This window comes from Miniopterus schreibersii (assembly GCF_964146895.1).
Source record: "Miniopterus schreibersii genome assembly, chromosome: 3".
In the NCBI taxonomy this organism is placed as follows: Eukaryota; Metazoa; Chordata; class Mammalia; order Chiroptera; family Miniopteridae; genus Miniopterus; species Miniopterus schreibersii.
Window position 1 is genome coordinate 103,519,390 of NC_138103.1, and position 6,000 is coordinate 103,525,389.

Consider the following 6,000-nt stretch of genomic DNA (forward strand, 5'->3'; position numbering starts at 1 on the left):
ACAGTCCCTCACTGCCCACTGCTGCAAACACCCGCGACCCACCTGCCGGGATGCGCTAAACCCTTTCCACACACTCAGTCACGGACTTCTTTCACTTAGCACGATATTCTAAAGACCCATCCATGTTGGCGCAAATGGCAGTATTTCACACTGTGGCTGAGAGTGTCCCACTGGGCATGTCCCGCATCTTTATCGAAGCATCTATCTAGGGACACAGGTTTTTCCACGTCTTGGCCACTGTGAGTGCTGCAGTGAACACAGGGGTACATGTATCTTTACGAATAAGTGTTTTCAGATTTTTCAGGTAGATACTCAGGAGAGGGGTTGCTGGGTCGTACAGTAGCTCTATTCTTAATTTTTTGAGGAACCCCCGGGCTTTTCTACAGAGGCTGCACCAGTTTACATTCCCACCAGCAGTGAACGAGGGCTCCCTTTTCTCCACAACCTCTCCAACACTTGTGGGTCCCTGTCTTATTGAAAACAGCTGTTCCAACAGGTGTGAGGTGGTAGCTCATTGTGATTCTGATTTACGAGGCCAGGACATTTGGCAATGAGCTTAATTAAACACGTTGAGGGGACATGGGACTGGCTGCTTCCCTTAGGACACCTGCACCCGGTGACGAAGGGCGTCAGGCTCAGGTCCTGCTCCTCGGGGTTCTCCACCCTCCGGGGGGGGGAGTGAGTCACTCAGGGACCCAGGTTCTCTCCACCTCACCTCCGGGCTCTCCACGGAGGGAGAGGGAAGGAGGGATGGGGGAACCGCGCAGATTCTGAATGACGGGAAGGCAGGGCATGGCGGGTCTGTCGGGGATCAGGGTTCCAGGCAGAGGAAATAACAAAGGCAAGAACCTCAGGCAAGTTCTGGGTTCTGGTTTGTCGCACAGGAAGTTTGGAAGTTGCCGCTCCATTCTGATGAGGGGACCAAAGTTTTGCCACACCCAAAATATGCCTTTTGGGATATTCATTTTAAGCAGGTTATTAAGAAACAAAAGACTCAGAAAGGACCTTTGGCCCTCCCCTTACCTGTCTAAAGGGATTCAAATGGAAAAACCTGCTCAGACGAAGGGAGCATGGTCATAGCATCATGATCTAAACTAGATCCAGCAGCCAGGAGAGACCTAGCAAAGCCCGTGTGTTACTTCCCCGTCTCAGCCAGAATTCAACCACACGTTTGCCCTTTCACATGGACCTGTGAATTACCTGTGTTCCCTTTGGAATCCCAGCCCCTGCCTCTCCTTTTAGTCCAAAATGGCAAATAAACCTCAACTGCCCAACGCAGCTTCGGGCCTGATATTCTATGCCTTTCTTTTTTAATGTTTTTATTGATTTTAGAGAGAGGAAGGGACTGGGATAGAAACATCCGTTGGCTGCCTCCTGCACACCCCTTACTGGGGATTGGGGTCGAGCTGTAACCAGACATGTGCCCTGACGGGAATCGAACCTTGGACCTCCTGGTGCCTGGGACGTGCTCAGCCAGCTGAGCCAGGCCCCATATTCTTATGGGATCCTCACATGTACATCCATAATAAATTTTGGATGTTTTCCTGTTAATCTGTCTCATGTTAATTTGATAATTAGCCCAGCTAGAAGAACTTAGAAGGTGGGAGGAAAATTTTTTCACACCCCGCTCCCTCATACTAACAAATAAAAAGCTGAAGAAGCTGAAAAATCAACTTTTAGATCCATAAGAGAAGTGAGGTCACAGGGCAAACAACCAGACCGAAATTGGCGAGGTGGACGGGTGAATGTAGAAAGTCACAGCTTACCGGAGCGGACACTTCCGTGGGAACCGTGCGGGTGGGAAATCCCGTGACAGGCAACCTGCTGGAAGCTCGGGGCACAGCTCTGAGAGTTAGAAACTCCAGGAGATCCCACGTGTTCACGAGTTTACTCCTCGGATCTTACCAGGTTTTCACAATGATCAGAAAAATCCCCTCTGCTTCGGGCAGGGGGCGGGGAGAGGAGCCACTCTCTCCTTAACAGGTCTGCCCTCAGGAGAAGCTATTTAACTAGAGACTAAGCTGCTGGAGTTTCAGCAGAGCCTGACCGACCTGGGGGGAGAAAAGCAGCTGCCCCGGCCCAGTCCAGCCATCCTGTCTGACCCAAGGGGCGGGGGAGGCTGGAGAGGCAGAGGCAACCTTCCCTGTCCAGGGGCACGGGCTCCCTGAATGACTGAGACCTCGTCTCAGATGGTAAAACGCTTCCCTCCTCCACGCCTACCTCACGCTGCTAAAGGCTTTGAATACAAATTGACTTCAGGAAGAGCTCATTTCAGAGTAACGCTATCGGGATAAAGGCAGACATTACATAGCGATAAGGGCTCAGTTCTCCCAGAAGACAGACGTGCGCTCAGACGACACGGTCAGAATATGAGCCAGAAGCCGCTAGGACGGCGGAGAGCAACCGATGGGTCCACTGTCTCTCTCGGAAATGGACAGGTCAGCAGGCAGAAAACCAGCTAAGGCACAGCTGAGCTCAACCTCCCCTTCAGTTCACTGCCTACCAGGGACATGCGTAGACCACCTGAGTCAACAGCAGGACACACGGTCTTCTCAAGCTCACGTGGAACAGTCACCAAAACCAACCACATTCTGGGCCAGAAAACACACCGTAACCCATTTGAAAAATACAATGTCTGTTCTTAGACGTCAGTGAATAGAGAAATAGGCCCCAAATCCCAAAGTGTATGGACATTAGATGACACACTTTGAAATAACACGTAGGTCAAAGAAGAAATCTCAGGAGGAATTAAAAAATGTATTTTGGGCTAAATGAAAAGACAACTTATCAAACGTGTGATGTGGGATTCAGGGAAAACCGTCGTTACAGGAAGATTTATAGAAGTGAGCACATGTGTTAGAAAATAAGCAAGATTTTAACTCAATAATCTAAGGCTGCACTTTGGGAAACGAGAAACAGAAGAGCAAATTAAATACAAAGTAAGCAGAAGAAAAGAAATAATAAAAATTGAAAACAGATCATCAATAAAGAAAACTCAATAAAATCAAAAGCTGGCTCTTTGAAAAGATCGATAAAATCCATAAGTCTCTAGCCAGACTAAGAAATAGAGAAAGGACACAAATTATTAATATCATAAATGAAAAAGGGGACGTAACTACAGACCCCATGGACAGTGGAAGAGTGAAGGTCTACTATAAACAACCCCATGCCTACAAATATGATAACCTAGGTGAAATGAAGCAATTCCTTGAAAAACAATATTCTATAACTCACACAAGAAGAAATACATAACCCGGATTGGCCTTCATCTGATAAAAAAATTGTATCAACAATGAGGAACCTTCCAAAACAAAAGCACTAGGCCCGGATGGGTTCACTGGTGAGTTTTACCAAATGTTTAAGGAAAAACTTCTGCAAATTCCCTACAATCTTTCTCAGAAGACAGGAGCAGAGGAAATACTTCCTAACTTGTTCTGTCAGGCCAGCATTATCCTGATACCAAAACCAGGGAGCTAATGCGATAAAGAAGAACCAGAAATGAGAGGCATACAGATTGGAGAGAAAGAAACGAAACTGTTTTTGTTTGCAGAGGACACGATTGTCTATGTAGAAAATCCAAAAGAGTCAACAACAAAACAAACACACAAAATCCTCCTGGCATTTGTAAGTGATTAAAGCAAGGTTGCAGGATGCAAGGTTAATTTACCAAAGTCACTGTGTTCCTACGCATACTAGCAATGACAGGTGGAATTGAAATTAAAAGCACAGTAGCACTTCCCTTGATTAGCACTGCCTTGAAATGAAATACTTAAGTTTAAATCTAACAAAACATTTATAAAACCTATACAAGGAAACAACAAAACTCGGATGAAAGAAAGTAATAAACAACTAAATAAGTGGAGAGATGGTTCCTGTTCATGGATAGGAAGACTCAATACTATCAAGGCGCTTCCCAACTTGATCTACAGATTCAAAGCAATCCCAGTAAAAATCCCAGCAAGTTATTTTGTCGATATTGACAAACTGATTCCGAAGTTTATATGGAGAGGCAAAGACCCAGAATAGCTAACACAATGTTGAAGGAGAAAAACAAAGTTAGAGGACAGACACCACTCAACTTCAAGCCCCAACCTAAAGCTGCAGTCATCATGACAGTGTGGTATCACTGGTGGGAGAACAGACAGGTAGGTCAATGGAGGGGGACAGAGAGCCTGGAAATGGCTTTCCATAAATATAGTCAACTGGTCTTTGACAAAGAAGTCTTCTTGCCAAATGGTACTGCAACACTGGCCATGCAAAAAATAAAATCTAGACACAGACCTTAACCCTCCACAAAATTAACCCGAAGTGGATCAGACACCTAAATGTAAAATGCAAAACTGTAACACTCCCAGGAAAGAAAACAGGAGAAAACCTACATGACCTTGGGCAGTGACTTTTTAGATAGAACTCCAAGTCATTACCCATGAAAGAACTAATTGATAACCTGGAACTATTGTTAAAATTAAAAACTTCTGCTCTGTGAAAGACAACATCAAGAGGATGAGAAGACACAGACTGGGAGTAATACTTGCAAATGACACAGCTGGTAAAGGACCGTTGTCCAAAATATACAAAAAACATCTTGAAAGTTAGTAAACAAACAATCCAATTTAAAAATGAGCCAAAGACCTTAACAGACACCTCAGCACAGAAGATACACAGATGGTAAATAAGCACATGAAAAGATGCTCCCCATCATGTGCTATCAGGGAAATGCAAGTCAAAACAACAGCAAGGTACCACTACACACTTGGCCTAAATCTGTAACACTGACAACACCAAGTGCTGACGAGGATGTGGAGCAACAGGAACTCTCATTCCTTGTTGGTGGGAATGCAAAGTGGTATAGTCACTTTGGCAGACAGTTGACAGCTGGTTGCAAAACTAAACATATTCTTACTACATAACCCAGTAATTGCACTCCTTGATATTTATTCAAAAGAATTGAAAAATTATGTCCACACAAAAACCTACACACAGATGCTTACAGCAGTTGTATTCATAACCACCCAAACCTGGAAGCAACCAAGAGATCCATCAGTGGCTAAGTGGATAAACTGTGGCATTTCCAGGAAATGGAGTATTCTTCAGTGCTGAATAGTAATGAGCTAAAAAGCTATGAAAATACATGGAGGAAACTTAAAAGCATATGCCTAAGTGAAAGAAGCCAATCTGAAAGGGCTACAGCCTGTAGGTTTCAAACTATGTGACATTCTGGAAAAGGCAAAACTATGGAGACAGTAAAAAGTTCAGTGGCTGCCAGGGGTTGGGGGCGGGGAGGGATGAACAGGAAGAGCACAGAGGAGTTTTAGGGAAGTGACAGTGCTCTGTGTGAAACTCTAGTGATGGACACTTGTCATTATACATTAGTCCAAACCCACAGAATGTACGGCACCGAGAGTGAGCCCTGCTGTAAACTCTGGACTTTGGATAACAATGGTGTGTCGATGTAGGTTCATCGGTGATAACAGAGGTGCCACTCTGGTGGGGGGTGCTGATAGCGGAGGAGGCTGTGCACGTGTGGGAGCAGGTGTATATGAAAAATCTCTGTACCTTTGTCTCAATTTTTCTGTGACCCTAAAACTTCCCTTAAAGAAAAAAGTTTATTAAGAAAAATCCACGACACAGCCCAAATGTGTTTGGCTTGTTCCAGAAATAGCAAAGAAACCACTGTGGCTTCTCTCTAGAGGAAGAGAGGACTGGAGAGGCCAGGCCACCGACTGCCTGCCAGGTGACGGGAAGAAGTGTGAGATACTGTTGTTTGGGGCATTTAGTGTCCCCTAAAGACACTACAAATTCACAAAAGCACAACAAATAGAAATAGTTGAGCATTATAATGATGACCGTGTAAACTAAATCATGAATAATATGCTCCATTTTCTAGAGAAATCTTTTAAAAATATGTTACTGTATCTACTTCCCTGAGTGAACACTTGTCAGTTTCTAATAAGTGAATACATTGTATAGATATCCAAGACCCTACGGGGGTGAGGTTTT